The sequence below is a fragment of the Cetorhinus maximus genome, chromosome 1 (assembly GCF_964194155.1).
Source record: "Cetorhinus maximus chromosome 1, sCetMax3.hap1.1, whole genome shotgun sequence".
Taxonomy (NCBI): domain Eukaryota; kingdom Metazoa; phylum Chordata; class Chondrichthyes; order Lamniformes; family Cetorhinidae; genus Cetorhinus; species Cetorhinus maximus.
In genome coordinates, this window is record NC_135879.1 from 169,957,720 (window position 1) to 169,977,597 (window position 19,878).

General features: G+C 45.0%; 1 pseudogene; it reads right to left on the bottom strand.

The window, feature by feature from the left end:
- Positions 1-19,878, bottom strand: part of LOC144672947 (granzyme K-like) — a 32,772-nt pseudogene continuing 12,894 nt past the window's right edge.

The following is a 19,878-nucleotide window of genomic DNA, read 5'->3' on the forward strand; positions in this document are numbered from 1 at the left end:
TCAGACCTGATCCTTTGTCACGTTATGGTTTTTAATCCTGATATGCTTTGTTATCCATTTGAGATATTCCATAGATAAACACGTATAGATGCCAGGTTTGGTGGGCTCTCCACAATCTATGCCACTTGAAACAATGCCCTTTGTTCTTCATCATACATATTAATGGCCCACCAGAATCTCCCTGAGACAAATATATAAAATGTGATTGATTAAAAATATACCTCAAAAGTATTTTAATATAACACATGTTAATGTGTCAAAAGCAAAATACTGCAGCTGCTGGAAATTTGAAATAAAAACAGAAGATGCTGGAAACACTTATCAAGTCAGGCATTATCTGTGGAGAGGAATAGAGTGAAAGGGTGGAATTTAATTGTTGTGGTGGTAGCAACCCATACATCCCGCCTTCACAGCCATTTTGGGCCCCCTGACCTGATTTAACAACAACCAGGCACATGCCTGGATTGCAATGGGGTCCTCCATGTTTTTTGCCATGGGGGTGGGTAGGAGTTTTCCACTTCCGAGAGCAGCTGACCAATCGGAGATCGGCAGATCTCGAGTAATCTAGTACCTGTAGTGCCACGAGAATGGCAATTATAATGAGGCCCAGCCTTTACATTCAGCAGGACCTCCATTTCTTTGGCCTCACCCCAGTTGCCCCCGCACTACCAAGATCCTCTGTACCCTCCCCACCCCTCTGTAAATAGCTGGGACTGTATATCAATTCTTTACGGTCATTATTATTGTGTATTGAACTTAATTTATATTTGGGTAGATTTTCTTTAGCATCTGGGCAGAAAAAATAAATTGGACAGAGCACAGATGAAATATTAGACAGGGAAGACTGCTCTCCTGTTACAGAGCCCACCACTTTTCAATCCATTAACCCTGGACTCTATCATTTCTCAGATGATCCTTTATGGCCAAGTATGGTCCCAGGATGTAGTCATTTAGATAAATTCAGTACATATATTTTCATCTTTGATATTCAAACTGGAATAAATATCGAACACCCAACAAGTTCTTTTTGGCAAACATATCAATATCAGAACGTTCTTCAATTTTATAACACATTGAAACAATAGCCATCAGCTCAACGCAATAATAATGGGCCAGATTTTGTGATTAGTCATTCATTATACTTGCACTTTCATTGCCTTTTGTGTTGAAAGTTACTGTCGGCTAATTAGCGTTGTACCCTCAGTTGGGTTGGTGTTGGTTACAGAATATATCTGTTAATGAAGTCTTAATTAGCAGCAAGTCTTTATTAACTATGTGTAAATGTATACATATATACAGTAAAGGGTTTAGGCAAGGAGCTATCTCCACGTCTAAGCCTTGTCACATCCCTTGTGGTTGTGGCATGTTGGCTGGAAGTTGCAGTGCGTGCACAGTGGTTGCTGTGTTGACCAACTGTATCATCATCATAGTTGAAGGTAGAGGCTTTTCAGAATGCTGATTGCTCTCTGGTACCACTTCCACCAGTGGCATCATGGGCAGTAGGTTGGTCAGGCCATTGGGGGCTTTCCAGGACTTGAAATGAAAATGGACAAATCTGCTCTGCAAAGAGAGAAGAGAGATTGAAGGTGAAATCGGAATCTGAGTACTCATCAGTGTTTGAGCACTCAGGGCTGTACTGTTCTGGCTGGATAATGACAGTGGTAGCCTTGACATCCTCTACCATCTGGAGGAGACCCAGGGCTATGTAGGCATCCCTGCTCAGGAGAGAAAAAGGCTGGTTATGGATGGCATACATCAGCTCAAAAATATGTGCTGCCATACCTCAGTGGTTCCAGGCATTTCTCACAATGTTTACTAGAGGCAACTGATGTTTGAAGTTGAGCCACATTCCAGTGTTCTCAGCAGTTCTCATTTTTCCTTAACAAACTCATCTTTTGTTAATGAAAGTTGATTCTTGTCGCTGATCAGTTTTTCCTTAGCAGAGTATAATTCCTTGGTGCTATCCTTCAAGCTCACATTCTGTAAATGCATTCTGCCGATTGTTTTTGAGACACCTTCAGTAAGAACTTCTACCTTCGCTTGCCATTCTATGTTCCTGATTTTTGTCTCTTTGTATATCTCTTTGGAAATGTAATGCTTTTCCAAGGTTCCTTCCAAATGCGTAGTTGCTTTCTTCAGCACTGCAGTCTCTTTCTTGTGTCTCTTGGCTTCCTCCCGGAATAGTGAATGTTCCTGAATCTTTTCTGAAAACCTGTCCTTCAGTTCATTCAGAGTGACGCTAAATTAATTTTGTTTCACATTGTAATTTTGCAGAGTAATAAAGTCTGACCTGAGGGATCTTTGTGGTGTGTGAAGGTCCTTCAACAGGTTTTCCGTTTCCTTGTGAAGCTCAATTAATGACATCATCTTGATTTTTCTTGCAATTTACCAGAGTCTCATTGAATTTGTTCTGTTTTTCTGCCATTCTGCTGCTCAAGATAGTCTTTATTCCAAAATGAATCAGAAAGGTTATGTACTGATTGAATTTGATCTTGAAAGACAATTAGCTGTTCATTCACCTGTTTATTTTCTTGTTCAGCTCTTGTCTGCTTAATTTGAATTTCAGTGTAGCCACGGGTGAGGTGCCGGAGGATTGGAGGGTAGCTCATGTTGTTCCGTTGTTTAAAAAAGGCTCCAAAAGTAAACCAGGTAATTACAGGCCAGTGAGCCTGACGTCAGTAGTAGGTAAATTACTGGAAGGTGTTCTGAGAGATCTGATATACAATTATTTGGACAGCCAAGGGCTGATTAAGGATAGTCAGCGTGGCTTTGTGCGTGGTAGGTCATGTTTAACAAACCTTGTAGAGTTTTTCGAGGAGGTTACCAAGAAAGTAGATGAAGGAAAGGCTGTGGATTGTCTATATGGACTTTAGTAAGGCCTTTGACAAGGTCCCACATGGGAGGTTAGTTCAGAAGGTTCAGACACTTGCTATCCATGGAGAGGTTGTAAACTGGATTCGAAATTGAATGTGTGGGAGAGAACAGAGAGTGGTAGTGGATGATTGCTTCTCAGACTGGAGGCCTGTGACTAGTAGTGTGCCTCAGGGATCTGTGCTGGGACCATTGTTGTTTGTTGTCTATATCAATGATCTGGATGATAATATGGTAAATTGGATCAGCAAGTTTGCTGATGACACTAAGATTGGAGGCGTTGTGGACAGCGAGGAAGGCTTTCAAAGCTTGCAGAGGGATCTGGACCAACTGGAAAAATGGGCCAGAAAATGGCAGATGGAATTTAATGCGGAAAAGTGTGAGGTGTTGCATTTTGGAAGGACAAACCAAGGTAGGACATACACAGTAAATGGTAGGGCACTGAGGAGTGCGGAGGAATAAAGGGATCTGGGAGTTCAGATACATAATTCCCTGAAAGTGGCGTCACAGGTAGATAGGGTTGTAAAGAAAGCTTTTGGCATACTGGCCTTCATAAATCAAAGTATTGAGTATAGGAGTTGGGATGTTATGGTGAGGTTGTATAAGACATTGGTGAGGCCAACTTTGGAGTATTGTATGCAGTTCTGGTCACCTAACTACAGGAAGGATATCAGTGAGATTGAAAGAGTGCAGAGAAGATTTACTAGGATGTTGCCGGGTCTTCAGGAGTTGAGTTACAGGGAAAGATTAAACAGGTTAAGACTTTATTCCTTGGAGCGTAGAAGAATGAGGGGAGATTTGATAGAAGTTTACAAAATTGTGAGGGGTATAGACAGAGTAAATGCGAGTAGGCTCTTTCCACTTAGATTAGGAGAGATAAACACGAGAGGGCATGGCTTTAGGGTGAAAGGGGAAAGGTTTAGGGGGAACATTAGGGGGAACTTCTTCACTCAGAGAGTGGTGAGAGTGTGGAACGAGCTGCCATCTGACATGGTAAATGTGGGCTCACTCTTAAGCTTTAAGAATAAATTGGATAGATACATGGATGGGAGAGGTCTGGAGGGTTATGGACTGGGTGCAGGTCAATGGGACTAGCGGAATAATATTTCGGCACAGACTAGAAGGGCCGAATGGCCTGTTTTTCTGTGCTGTAGTGTTCTATGGTTCTATGGATAATCCAATGCAGTTTTATCTGAAGTAGCATTCAATGTATTTTTAACTCCTCCTCTGTTTCTAGGGGCATATATTGGTTACTCAAAAAGTCTTTCAAGGCAACAACTTATTTATGTGCATTTCTTATCTGCTGATGTGTCTGACTGTACTTCATGTTGAGTTCTTCCAACTCAGCTTTGATACGAACATTCTCTGACTGTACTTCTGCTTTTACTTGCTCTGCCTGCCTCAGGGCTTCCTCGTCATTCACTATCAGCTGCTGGTACAGTTCTGAAAACATGTCTAAGTCATCAAAAAGGAATTAATTTGGGACTTCTGTCTGGGGCTTCCCATGAAGATGTATTATTGTGGCTTCTGGAGAATTTTGTGTCTCTCTGGCACCCTTGTGTGTTTTTTTTTTGGGTGCTGTCTTTTGCTCTTCCTCCACTTTGCTGGGTGGAGGTTTCTATGGGCAGAATTTTTACCTCAGCAGGTGAGCGCCCCAATGTCAACGAGCAGTCATGTGATATTAGAGTCGGCGGGTGCGCGCGGGAATTGGCATCGCACTTGGTGACAATTAAAAGGCCTATTAAGGCCATTAAGGAGATAATTAACTTAAAATTTTCGCTACCTGTCCAACCTTATGGTTGGCGGGCAGGCAAAAAGGCCAAGCAGCCTTTGCACTTTTTGGGAAACCTCATCTTCGGCTTCCAGGCTCTTTTCTCTGGAGCTTTCTCTGGTGAATTTTCTCAGCATCTTCAGATTCAGTTGGGAGCTTCTTTCAGGTCAGAATATCTGTTGAAGGTTTTTTTTTCCTTAGGCTGAGATTTTTTGGTCACACTATTGCGGGCAAGTTGGGAAAATTTGGAGAGCGGAGAACAGTCAATTGGGACCAGAAAATTCACCCTTAGTCTTTCAGAATTTCTGCGAGGTTGAGAGTTCTTGATCACAAGCTGACACCATGTTGGGATGGTGTTGGTTACAGAATGTGTCTGTTAAAAATATCTTCATAGTCTTCTGTATGTTAACAGCAAATCTTTATTAACTACTTGTAACTATAACCTTTACTGTGTATATGTTTACAGGCAGGGAGCTACCTCCATATCTAGGTCTTAACATGCCTCTGCTCAACACCACACTGACGCTAGGTCTACATCATGTGCCTTCTTACATCACTGTGTGGGCAGTACTATTCTCAGTCCCCATTATCCCTGTATGTGCCAAACTCTTCTACTGCACCCTCTGCAGGAGACCTGAACCTGTGTGAATAGGGCAAGCAACTCTGTATTTCCGTAACCTATCAGTTTGAAGAATTGTTAATGAACAGCGTGGAATCTGTGCCACAAAGTGTCCGTGTCTGGCCCATCTCAACCGTGTCCGGCCCATCTCCCGCGCATCCGCCCTCACGCCTTCTCCTCCCTCCCAGAAACATGATAGGGTCCCCCTTGTCCTCACTTATCACCGCACCAGCCTCCGCATTCAAAGGATCATCCTCCGCCATTTCCGCCAACTCCAGCATGATGCCACCACCAAACACATCTTCCCTTCACCCCCCCTGGCGGCATTCCGTAGGGATCGTTCCCTCCGGGACACCCTGGTCCACTCCTCCATCACCCCCTACTCCTCAATCCCCACCTATGGCACCTCCCCATGCCCACGCAGAAGATTCAACACCTGCCCCTTCACTTCCTCTCTCCTCACCGTCCAAGGGCCCAAACACTCCTTTCAAGTGAAGCAGCATTTCACTTGCATTTCCCCTAACTTAGTTGACTGCATTCGTTGCTCCCAATGCGGTCTCCTCTACATTGGAGAGACCAAACGCAAACTGGGCGAGCGCTTTGCAGAACACCTGCGGTCTGTCCGCAAGAAAGACCCAAACCTCCCTGTCGCTTGCCATTTTAACACTCCACCCTGCTCTCTTGCCCACATGTCTGTCCTTGGCTTGCTGCATTGTTCCAGTGAAGCCCAACGCAAACTGGAGGAACAGCACCTCATCTTCCGACTAGGCACTTTACAGCCTTCCGGGCTGAATATTGAATTCAACAACTTTAGATCTTAAACTCCCTCCCCCCATCCCCACCCCCTTTCCGTTTCTTCCCCCTCCCTTTTTTTTCCAATAATTTATATAGATTTTTCTTTTCCCACCTATTTCCATTATTTTTAAATCTATAACTGTAATACCCTGTCAGTCTTTCCCCCCCACCCCCACTAGAGCTGTACCTTGAGTGTCCTGCCATCCATTCTTAATTAGTACATTTTCTTAGATAATATCACCACCTTCAACACCTCTTTGATCCTTTTGTCTGTGACATCTTTTGATTATCTGCTCCTATCACTGCTTGCTTGTCCCTACAACCACACCCCCCCCTCAACTTCTCTCTCTCCACACCCCCCCACCCCGCTCCCCCACCTTAAACCAGCTTATATTTCACCCCTCTCCTAACTATACTCAGTTCTGTTGAAGGGTCGTGAGGACTCGAAACGTCAACTCTTTTCTTCTCCACCGATGCTGCCAGACCTGCTGAGTTTTTCCAGGTAATTTTGTTTTTGTTTTCCACAAAGTGACAGTTAGAATATTGAATTCAATGTCAAATCATGCACAGAAAGCAAAATAAAGAGTGGAGAAGAAAGATTGGATTAAGAGAGAAATAAAAGGACATAAAAAGGTATGACTAAAATTATTAAGCTTTCTTTTAATTTCCAGCAATAATTAAGATCTGAAAGAATGAGATTCCATGCCTGGAAACGTTCATTTTCACTCCCAGTTGTTTGACAGTAATTTAGACTTATACTGTTCTAAAGATAATGATATTGCAATGGACAAGGCCTAACTTTTTTTTGGTGGCTTTACTTTGTATCCATTGGGAAAGTGCAGGAATTTTACACCATTCATTGTATTGGAATGCTCAGTCAGCCGGCAAGATACTTGGCAGAATCGTCCCAGATTTGCACTAAGCGCGGTAATGGGTGGGGAAAAGGACATTTTACCTGCCTGCCACAATGGTGACTTTTCACACAGTATCATACCAATCCCGCCACATTAATCATGCATTCCCGGGAAACATGCTGTTTCGATGTCAGGCAGGCTCTCATTCGCCCGCCATGCCATCACCTCGCTGCTTCATCACATCGAATGCCGTATTTAAAGTACGGCCGTGCGCACACCTCTCAGTGCTTCCAGCCCAGAGCGGCTGCACAGAAGACATGGCCCTGAAAGGCAAGAAGACTGCGGCCCCCAGATTTAATGATGTGTCCCTCAGGCACCTTCTGGATGCGTTGGAGGCTCACCATGATGTCCTCTACACCTGCTCTGGCCACAGGATGGGCAGCAACATCATTAGTCCAATATGGGAGGCAGTGGAAGCGGTGGTCAGCGCCAATGCCCTTGCAAAAGAGGACAGCCACCCAGTGCTGCAACTGGATGAGTGGTCTCATAAATTCTGCCAGAGTAAGTCATTCCTCTCATCACTCTCAACTCACATATTCACAAACCCATCACACATCCACAAGGATCTCACACCTCAAGGGACAACACCACTAACTCTCACACAGACCCTCACATCAGGCTCATATCCTCTGGATCTCGCATCTTCATCCATGTCTCCATTCACCACACAAACATTCCATGCTGTGCAATGCGTCCTGCCCACACTCTTTCCATCTGTTTTCATGCAGGAGAAGCTGGCTTACAACAGCAGGGGGCAGTCCCAGGCTGGGGATGGAGTGGCCCATATTAGGCCCCTCAGTCACTTTGAGGAGTGTGCCATCGCGCTGACCGGTGAGAATGTGGACCGTGCCTGCGGTGATGTTGAAATCAGCAGCGAACACCCTTGTGAGGATCCTGCACCACATCACCCCTCTCTCAATGCAACTGTGAGTGCTCTCTCTCCTGCTTTTGATTTTGCTGCCATGCACTAATTATCTCTATGGATAAAAACAAAATTTTGGTTCACAGAGAGCTCTGCCAAGGGACCAACTCCCTCAACCAGCCAGTCCCTCAGCTCCATCCAGGTCCTCATCTTCAGCCAAGAGGACACCTCCTCCATTGAAGAGCTGGAAATAAGCAGCCCAAAAAACCCGGCACAGTGCTTACTCAAACCCTGTACTAGGACAGAGACACAGGTAGGACCTAGATCTAGAGCAGGTTCAGGTTCACAGCCTGGTAGTCACCACACGGACACGGGTCTGCAGCAGGTGGAGGCAGGCTTAGCTGAGCTCCCCGGCACTCAGAAGACTGCTGGGGAAGAGGCCTCTGTGAGGTCCGAATCAGATGACAAACCTCTGGATTTGACATTCAACTCATCCTGGATAGTCAACAGAAGATGGGGTAACATCATGCAGAGCTGAAGAAAGCCCTCAACAGAGTGGTACATGAGTTGGAGGAGTGCATCTGCCTGCTCTCTGATGAAGTGGTGCCCACTTGTGCGTGTATGGAAGTCTCCATGGAAGTATGGCAGATGCCACTGAGACTCTGGTCCAGCAGAATGCGGAGATGCGTACAGACCTGCACTCCATTGTGATAGCCATGGGTGAGTTTCTACAGTGGCAACATGAGAGGGAAATGGGGCACCTTGATGACAATCCAAGTGCTTCCTCCCCTCAAGGAGTCAGGCTGGGGCCCTTGGGCAGGAAGGAGGAGGAGCGCAGCTGGACACCCCTGGGTCATCCACTCAGGAATCTCAGAGACTGCCCTCTCCCTCTGAGTCCCTTGTACCTGTGACCCCCTCAACCTCATCCTCTGTCACCGCAGAGGGAGCAGCTGGCCCACAGGATGACAGCTAAACAAGATGGGGCCCCCAAGGCCTCGGCTCTCCAGAGGGCCTACACCGAAGTCATCTGAGACAACAGGACCAACCATTACACAGGCTGTCTTCACCCCTGCTGCGGATGTCAAGGCAGCACCAAGAAGTTTAAGGTGTTCAACAGTTAAGAAATTCTGATCATAGTTGGTTGCACGTGTGAACACATTTTGTCACTTTACAATCTGAAAATACATTCACTTTCACTGAATAATGTGTAATAGTGTCTTTCAGCTTCATTGACAGGTTTTGCGAGTCCTCCCACTGCATCCTCCCCCACTAGCAGTTCAGCTGCACGCAGTCAGCCCACAAATGATTCTGGAGGGAGAGGTTTGTGTGTGGGAGGGCTTTTCGGAGCCTCGTGCAAGCACTCTCCCACGCACGCGGATCCTTCCCATACCACACTCACTTCACTGCCCTGAGTATTTTCAGTGTTGCCTGCTGGGGTTCACTTTCAGTTGTTCATCTGAGCTGACCTGCATCTCCACCCACCCAATGATCACCCGATCTCTCCCACCATGACTCTCATTTCACTTTCAATTTAGACAGCATGGTAATGCTGCAGTTTTTCTTGCGCTCCCCCATCTTCTTCCCCTCCCTCAGCAACCCATTTCCATTCCCCCATTACAGTTGACCCCACCTGGCATCATCTTCCACCTCCCCACTGTGACCTACCAGGCACAGCGCTTTTCTTTCAGGAATGCTCAGGTGAACGTGCACGTTCCCTTCCTTCTCGAAAAATCCCACCCCCATCCACATTAATCTCCCCGACCTCCTTCCCACCCCCAGGGTTCGTGTCTGCCTCCAAGTCCCCACCAACCACCCTTGCCATCCCGTCTACTGCTACCGTCGACCCTCACCCTCCCACCCTACCGCCTCACTCTGCCCTCGGTCTTTCTCACCATTCTCTCTTACCACGCCCAGCCTCAGGTTGCTCTCCAGGAGGCAGTCATGGACTTGACAGACCTAGACATCCCCCCTTCCGGACTCCTTCCTCTCTTGGAACTCCTTCCCACACCACCCTGGACTCCCCCCACTTAGTCCTTCCAGATTCCTTACTCTACCTTTCCTTCCCCTCTCCGGACCCCATCCTCCCTCCAGACTCCTTCCCCCCCCCTGGACTCCTTCCCTTATACATTCCTCCCCCCTTACACCCACCTCCCCAGTTGCTGTTTTCTCCCCCGTTACCCCCTCCTCTCTCTGTACTTCCTCCCCCTCTCAACCTCATGCCCCCAATATCTTTGTTTCGCCATCCCAACCTCATCCCTCAACACCATCGGTCCCCCTCTCCCAGCCTCACCACCCTGACACCTTCGGCTCCCCCCTTCCTGAACTCACCCCCCCCAATACCTTTGTTACCCCCTCCCAACGCCACCTTCCCGTCACCTTCGTTCCCACACTCTCAACCTTATCCCCCTCTGGCACAACTTCCTCTCCCACTCCCTCGCCGATTATCCTTTGTGAGCAGACCCTGAATGGTGACTTTCCACCTTCTGTAAGCTGCGTCGTGGCAGAGCCATGTCCATGAGAATGCACCCATCACACCATGGACGTTCCTCCAGCGTCCTGTTGCTGTCGGGCTCCAGCATCTTCTGCTCCTTGAATGTCCACAATGTGAGCAAGGCCCTTGCGGTAAGTCCCGACTTCTGCACGTCACGGTTGTCAAGATGTGTTCTGTACTGACGTATTTTCCCGCTGATGTGGGTGGATGATCCAGCGTAGGGGGATGATTCTGGCAGGCTGGGCTTATAATAACAAACAGATACATTACAATGAGGTTCCCGACGTCCGACAGTGGGAAATGTGGCCCGCCATTGATGGGCAGAGCAGGCGATTGCAAACTGGTTTCATGATGTCGTGAAACCGACTTTTTGCCTTCTTGCCATATTGTCCGCTCACGCCACCGCTCACGCCACCAAACACTCCCAGCTCCAGTGGGCACAGAAAATTCCACCCACTGATATCATGCAGTATTTGAAGAAGCAGAGCACCTTGGACAGCAACATCTAATTTTCTATCAGTAGTCACCGAAAGTTGCTCTGCTATTTCCACATAAATAACGGCGAGTGTCTTTATTTCTCCTGCAAAATCCAGCCCAATATAACTTTTAATTAATGAAAACAACTAGCAATCTGCCTTGTAATGGCTGTACTTTGAAACTCTTGGAATTTAAATTTAAATTTAGAGAACTGTAGCTTACCGCGCGTGAATCCTTTCTAGCTTTACTATCACCAGCACATAACATATCCTTTGTTATGAAGGGATCATAGTTGTAGTATGTTTTACTGTTGCAGACCTTCTTGTCAATGACAATTATAGTTACTTCCCTCAGGGTATCAGATGCTTTCAGAACTTTAGGATCTGTCGTTCCCCATCCTGCAACACTGCACTTGGTTCCAGCTTTGACATCTCCCGTTAATTTAGGCAGCTTCAGCGTTGACACATACTTGTTCAAAATAGCCTCATGGGCCAACTGTCCCAAATTAAAAGAGAAAATAAACTGGATTATTAGATTTAGTACCAATGCCATTGGTCAACTGTGACGCATTAAAAGGAAAATGTTTTATTTTAATTTTAAGCACTAAATCTTTTGAGCTTTCAAGAGCTCCACTGTGTGATCATGATTGTTTATGTTCATCTTTTTTTTGCACAACCTAATGCAATTAGCTATATTGTGTTTCTGAATTCTTTTGTCTACTTGTTCAGCCTCCTGGAAAAGAAACTTATTTCTAGGATCACTGTCTGTGTGTCTACGTGACCATGTCTATGCCAATATGCTGCCACATTTCTATGCAGTTTATTAAAAAGCATAAAAATAGCTGTTCGCAAGAGGGTGCAAAATCTAATTCAATTTCTAATGCGACATTAAAGACGGCATAGACAAATTAGGAGGCTAACTCAGACAAATAATACTTATAAAACACCAGACTGTAAACATCTTATTTGATTTTTGAAAATAGGACAAAACGGGAATAAACTTCAATAAATGTTAGATTTCAGTTCTTTTCATGGTTATTTACTGATGAATAAGGCTGCATTCTTGCCCTATATGGGACAATATTCCTTAATTTGGCACCTCCTTTAAAACACTATTTATCATCTAATTCACAATATATGTATATTAAACCACTTTTGCTTCCAAAGGGATAAAAGAAAATCATGGAACAATCTATAATGTTGTAAATTTATCTAAATAAATAGCAGTAAACCAATGCCTGGTGAATCACCGGAAAAAAATAATTGTCCAATAATTTATATAGATTTTTCTTTTCCCACCTATTTCCATTATTTTTAAATGTACTTCCATCCATTGTTTTATCTCTACCTTTTAGCCTACTTCGATCCCTTCCCCCCACCCCATCTCCACTAGGGCTATCTGTACCTTTATTATCACGTTCCTTAGATAATATCACCAGCTTCAACACCTCTTTGTCCTTTTGTCTATGACATCTTTTGGTTATCTCCACCTGTCACTGGCCCTCTATCCAGCTCTACTTGTCCCAACCCCCCTTAAACCAGCTTATATTTCACCTCTTTTCTATTTTTCCTTAGTTCTGTTGAAGAGTCATACGGACTTGAAACGTTAACTGTGTTCCTCTCCGCAGATGCTGTCAGACCTGGTGAGTTTTTCCAGGTATTTTTATTTTTATCTACCAGTAGGTGGCTGTCTAACAAAACAGCAGCCCTTGATCATCACGTTTACTTTTGCAGAATTTCTCATGAATTTTTAGAGGACAATCTGGCAGACCAAGACCATATTCTACCACGTATAAAGGACTGAAACTTTTACTGAAGTTATAGATTATGTGGTGAAGATGCTGACATGATGCTGTTAGATAATTCCTTATGGTGAAGGAATGGCAATATATTTCCAAGTCAATATAAGGGGAACTGGGAAGTGATAGTTTTCTCATGCACCTGCTGCCCTTGTCCTTCTAGCTGATAGGATTCTCAGGTTTGGGATGTGCTACTGAAAAAGCCTTGGTGAGAGGGTGGAGTGCATCTTTAGATAGTACGCACTTCAACCATGGCTTTCCAGTAGTTGGGGAAGGGGGAGGGGGGGTGGGGGAGGGGTAGGGAGCGGGGAGGATGTTTGGGTTGGTGGATAATGTGCTGATCAAGGGGACTGCTTTGTCTCTTAATTACAAGAGTGTGGGTTAAAAAAAACCTCTTCGGAGACTTGAGCACATAAGCTTGCCTAGGGCCTTAGTGCAATACTGATGAAGTGCTACACTGTCAGAGTTACTATCTTTTGGATGAGGCTCTGTCTGTGCTGTCAGGTGGATGTAAAAGATCCCGTGGCACTATTTTAAGAAGAGACAGGGTATCGCTCTTGGTGTCTTGGACAATATTTATCCCTCGACCAACGTTACTAAAACAGATTAAGAGGATTGAGTCTTGGGATGAGGGGATTGGCCTATGGGGAGAGAGTGAGTAGAATTGAACACCATTCTCTAAGATCTAGAAGGATGAGAGGTGATCTCACTGAAATGTATAAATTTCTTAAAGGACTTGGCAGTATAGATGCTGAGAGGTTGTTTCTCCTGGCTGGAGAATCTAAAACTAGAGGTCATAGACTCAGGATAATGGATTGGCCATTTAAGACTGAGGTGAGGAGAAATTTCTTAAGATACAGAGAAGGCACATTGCTGTGACAGGCAAAGGAAGGGCCTCCAAAGCTTGAACTCTCTTCCTGGCTAAAGAAAGATTAAAATGAGATAGAGAAAGGAAGCTTATGACAATTATAAGGTTCATCATATGTTTGAGACCAAGCTGAATGTAGAAAGCACAGAGGAAATATGAAAAAAAGGGAACAAAGAGAAAGAATGTGCATGAGAAATAGATTTATGGCTAACATAAAAGGGAACACATAAGGCTTGAAAACACATAGATAGTAAAAGCTCGGTCAAAGAAGCATGTGGTTGATTAGGGCTAAAAAAGAGCTCATGTTGCGAAGGCAGATAACATAGCTGAAGTGCTAAATCTACACTTTGCATCTGTCTTCATTAGAAAAGAGGATGCTGTTAATGTAACATTAAAGGAGAAAGCAGAAGTGTAATTGAACAGAATAAAAATAGAAACATTGGATATGCTTAAAAGGTTGGCAGACCTGAGAGTTGCAAAGTCAACCAGCCTAGATGGGATGCATCCTGGAATACTGTAGAAAGTAAATTGCAGAGTGGCTGGCCACAATCTTCTAATTGTCTTTGGAAATAGGTGTGGACACAAAGGATTGAAGAATTACTAATGTTACGCCCCTGTTTTAAAAGAGGGAGATGGATAAACCTAGCAAATATAGGCCAGTCAGCCTAGCATCAATGGTTTTAGAGACCAATAATCTGGGACAAAATTAATTGTCATTTAGAAAATCATCAGCTAACAAATGTTTATCGGTATAGATTTGCTAAATTGTGCTTATATATCATGATCTAGTTCTGCGATGAAGTAACGGGAAGGACTAATGAGGGCAGTATGGTTGATATAGCTATATTCACTTGCAAAAATTATGCGTGACAAAGTACCCTATAACGAATCAGTTAGCAAAATTAAATCCCATAGCCAGAAATTTCACCCCATCAGGGTGGTTGTGCGGGAGGCAGGCGGGGGGTGGGTGTGAACCCGATTGGCGCCCCTGATCGGGTCCACGCCACCATTTTATGTGGGCGGGCCAATTAAGACCCGCCCATCATGACACATGCCTGGAAGCACTGAGCGGTCCCTGTGCGGGCGGGGGGAATTCCCTGAATGGTTCCCTGTGCTCTTTCGCGCATGTGCATGAAAGAGTGCAGAGATCTTCCTGAGGCTGAACTAAAAATCTAAATGGCACACGGTGACATCGGGATGCCTGCCTGACATCACCGCGCATCATTTTATGCCCGCTTGCCAATGGGAAAATGCTGCCCCATGGGTTTGGAGGGACAGTGGCACCAGAATTTTGCTATCAGCGTGCGGGGACGGGCCCGACATGCCGATGAGTAAAATGATGCGCGATAATGTTGGGCATGTGTCCCGACGTCATCACGCGTCATTTCGATATTTCATTTGGCAGGCGCGCGCCGGAGGTGGCTGCACACCCGCCGAACTGTCAACGGCTTATTAAGGCCATTAAAAAAGTAATTAAATTGTTAACCTTAATGTGGCGGCCTTCACGTTTTTCAGGAACATTATCCACGGGCGGGATGAGGTTTCCTGAAGCTTTCATAAAATAAATAAAATTCCTAACTCCACAAACATGTCCCAGCTCATGTGACACTGTCACATGAGGGGACATGTTTAAATAAATTTTTACTTTATTTATTAAAAAGTTTTGTAACCCATTCAATCTCTCTGAGGCAGCTCAGTGCCCCAGGGAGATTGCGGCGCCCTTTTGCGCATGTGCAAAAGAGTGCAGGCCCTGACTCTCCCTCCTTCCCCTGCATGCACAGGTAGAGCTGAGCGCTACTGGCTGCATGTTACACTGGATGGGCCTTAATTGGCCTGCCTGTGTAAAATGGCAGTGCGCAGCCGATCGCAGGCAACAATTGTCTCCGCACCCGCTCCTGCCACCATCCGCTCCCACCCAGCTCGCACACCATAGGAAAAATTCTCCCCCATTGATACAAAACTGGCCAAGAGAAAGAAAACCGATAGTGGTGGTGAATGGTTGGTTTTCAGACTGGAGAGAAATACACAGTAGTGCTCCCCACGGTCAGTGTTAGGATCATTGCTCTTTTTGATATATATGAATGACCTGATCTTGGTATATGTGGCATAATTTCAAAGTTTGTAGATGATATGAAATTTGGAAATGTACTAAACAATGGGGGGGATAGTAACAAACAGGACAAAAGCAGGAAAAATGTGCAGGCATGTGGCAGATGAAATTTAATGTAGAGAAATGTGAGATGACAGATTTTGATAGATAGAATGAGCAGAGACATTATGAACTAAATGGCACAATATCAAAGTGAGTGCAGGAACAAAAGATGCTGCATATGCACACAGATTGGCTAGACAAGTTGAGAATGCTGTTAAAATGCATATGGGATTCTTGGCTTTACTAAGAGGAATGGGGTGCAAAAACAAGATAATTATGTTAAACGTTTACAAATTTAAGTCTGATTCTCAGCTGGAATATTCTGAGAAATACACTTTAGAAAAGACGTCAAGTCTTTGGCTAGGATGAAGAAGAGATTTACTAGAGTGGTACCAGGGATGTGGATCTTCAGTAGTGTAGGCAAATAGATGAAGCTGGGGTTGTTCCCCTTAGAGCAGTGAGGTTAAGAGGGGATTTGATGGGGGCATTCAAAATTATGAATGGTTTTGATAGAGTAAATAAGGAGAAACTGCTTCCAGTGGCAAAAGGTGTTAACCAAAAGCTGCAGATTTAAGGTGCTTGAAATGGAACCAGAGTCATATAAAGGATATTCTTTTAACTCAGCGAGTTATTGTGATCTGGAATGCACTGCCAGAAAGGGTGGTGAAAGCAGATTCATCCAAAAACGAATTGGATAAATATTTGAAGGGGGGAAGAAAATTACAGGACTATGGGATAAAAGCAAAGGATTAATTAGATAGCTCTACCAAAGAGTCAGCACAGGCACAGTGGGCTGAAGGGTCTCCTTCTGTGTTGTGCTGCAGGATTTGAGCTAACAACTAGCCTCCTGCCAATCCCACCTCCAAACCTGACTTCACAGAGAATGGCTGGGTGGAACAAATGCACTTCTAGCCATTGTCAGAATTTACCAAGGGGAATAGGAGGAGTAAGGAACACATTGACCAGGACTTTATGGGGAGACAGTGACCCCACCCATGGCTGGAAAGTCAGGGGGCACCCTGTCCCCACCAGCCCTGGAAACCACGAACAAATTTTACATTGAGCAGGTAATTAATTGCCTGCAGTCATGGCTTCTGCCATCTAAGACAGGATGTCCTGCCTCCAAGAGCTGCCAGTCAATCAGAGAGCTGGCAGCATTTCAGTCTCTGCTGTGTTACTGGGAGCACTAGTCACTGCTGAGACTGCAGCAGGCCCAAGTGTAGCAGCCATCGAGGAGGTCAGGAATGCAGGTAAATGGGGTTGGGTATTACCAGGGCCAATCAAGCATGTCCTGAAGAGGGGTGCTGGTGGCAGGAAAAGTGCCAGCAGAAACAGGAAGAATCCTTTAAGTGGCCTCAGGATGGCTCACCTGTCACCTACCCCACCACTGGTAAAATTCCAGTGGCAGCAGGAAGATGATGGGCCTGGCATCCCCTGCCAACCCATCCAATTTTACATCCCTCCTGCCTCCAAGTTCATTTCCGAGGGGCTGTGGGGAAGTTCCAACCTTCAGAACTGGATTCCACTCTAAATTTCTCCCTTTCCTTTTTGGCTCAGATTACCTTAATTCTGTGCCATTTTGGGCATAGAATGTGTGGCTAATGAGTTGAACATGCATCCATTGCAGATATTACTGCTCTTGTACCCGCAGTGGAAACGGTGCTTAAAAGTGTAGTTACAGCAATATAGCTCTAATTCTCTGGCCCACCACAGTATGCACTATGGAATTAGCCTTTAGATATCTAGCCGAATAAACATTCAGTACCTGAAGTAGCATGATGTCATTTTCTGGTATTTCCAAATCAAACTTGGGGTGAGGAAATGCCTTCATCACTTTAATTGTCTTTGTTCATTTTTTCAACTTAGTAAGTGAATGTGCTCCAAGGACCACTTTACACTGGTTCATTTGACTAAGCCTGCAATTGGAAAGGTATCCAAGATTCCAGAAAAAAAATTCAAAAATTATATTTTAAATTTACTTTTCACTTTTTTTATCAGCATGAAGTAGCATTATATTACTAACAAAAATAGAATTATAGTGAGGTAAAAAATAGAGGCAACCACCCTGAGTCCAGCCTAAAACTACTCTTGCAAACAAATATTCCTAACCATATAACATTTTAAAAAATTCATTCTAAGGATGTGGGCTTCGCTGGCTGTCCATTCCTAATTGCCCTTGAGAAGGTGGTGGTAAGCTGCCTGCTTGAACCGCTGCAGTCCATGTGGTGTAGATATGTCCACAGTGCTGTTAGGGAGGGAGTTCCAAGCTTTTAACCCAGCGACAGTGAAGGAACAGCGTTATATTTCCAAGTCCTCTCCATTTGCCTGAATGAGTGCACTCAAGAAGCTCAACACCATCCAGGATAAAACAGCCTGTTTGATTGGCACCCTACCCAGCACCTTAAATGTTCATTCCCTCCACCAATATCCAACCTCTCTTCATAACTTAAATGTTTCATCCCAGGCAACATCCTGGTGAATCTCCTCTGCACCCCCTCCAGTGCAATCATATCCTTCCTATAATGTGGTGACCAGAACTGCACACAGTACTCTAGCTGTGGCCTCACCAAGGTTCTATACAGCTCCGACATGACCTCCCTACTTTTGTAACCTATGCCTCGATTGATAAAGGCAAGTGTCCCATGAGCCTTTTTCACCACCCTACTAACATGCCCCTCCGCCTTCAGAGATCTATGGACACGCACGCCAAGGTCCCTTTGTTCCTCAGAACTTCCTAATGTCATGCCGTTCATTGAATACTTCCTTGTCAAATTATTCCTTCCAAAGTGTATCACCTCACACTTTTCAGGGTTAAATTCCATTTGCCACTTATCTGCCCATTTGATCATCCCGTCTATATCTTCCTGTAGCTCAAGACACTCAACCTCACTGTTAACCACCCGGCCAATCTTTGTGTCATCTGCAAACTTACTAATCCTACCCCCCACATAGTCCCGTCTATATCTTCCTGTAGCTCAAGACACTCAACCTCACTGTTAACCACCCAGCCAATCTTTGTGTCATCCGCAAACTTACTAATCCTACCCCCCACTTTGTCATCTATGTCATTTATATAAATGATTAATAATAGGGGACCCAGCACAGATCCCTGTGGTACGCCACTGGACACTGGCTTCCAGTCACAAAAGCATCCTTTTGTCATCACCCTCTGCGTCCTACAACTAAGCCAATTTTGAATCCACCTTATCAAATTACCCTCTATCCCATGTGCATTTGCCTTCTTTATAGGTCTCCCATGTGGGAACTTGTCAAAGGCTTTGCTGAAATCCATATAAACTACATCAACTGCACTACCCTCATCTACACACCTGGTCACCTCAAAAAATTCAATCAAATTTGTTAGGCATGATCTCCCTCTGATAAAGCCATGCTGACTACCTCTGATCAAACCTTGCCTCTCCAAGTGGAGATGGATTCTCTCCTTCAGAATTTTCTCCAATAGTTTCCCTACCACTGACGTGAGACTCACTGGCCTGTAGTTCCCTGGCTTATCTCTACAACCCTTCTCAAATAGCGGAACCACATTAGCTGTTCTCCAGTCCTCTGGCACCTCCCCCGTGGCCAGAGAGGAATTAAAAATTTGGGTCCAAGCCACTGCGATCTCCTCCCTTGCCTCCCTCAGGAGTCTGAGACACAAATCATCTGGACCTGGAGATTTGTCCACTTTTAAGCCTGCCAACACCTCCAAAACCTTGTCTCTGCCTATATCAATTTGCTCAAGAACCTTGCAGTCTCTCTCCCTGAGTTCGACACCCTCATCCTCATTCTCTTGGATGAAGATGGATGAGAAATATTCATTCAACACTCTACCGATGTCCTCTGGCTCCACCCATAGATTGCCCCCTTGGTCCCTTATGGGCCCTACTCTTTCCCTGGCTATCCTCTTCCCATTGATCTACTTATAGAATATCTTGGGATTTTCCCTACTTTTACCAGCCAGAGCTTTCTCATATCCTCTCTTTGCTCTCCTAATTGCTTTCTTAAGCTCCACCCTGCACTTTCTGTACTCCACTAATGCCTCTGCTGATTTTCTCCCCTTGTACCTGCTAGAAGCCTCTCTTTTCTTTCTCATCTTACCCTGAATATCCATGATCATCCACGGTTCTCTGGGCTTGTTACTCCTTCCTATCACCCTAGAGGGAACATGTTGAGCCCGTACCCTCCCCATTTCCTTTTTGAACACTGCCCACTGCTCCTCTGTAGATTTCCCCACAAGTAGCTGTTCCCAGTCTACCTTGG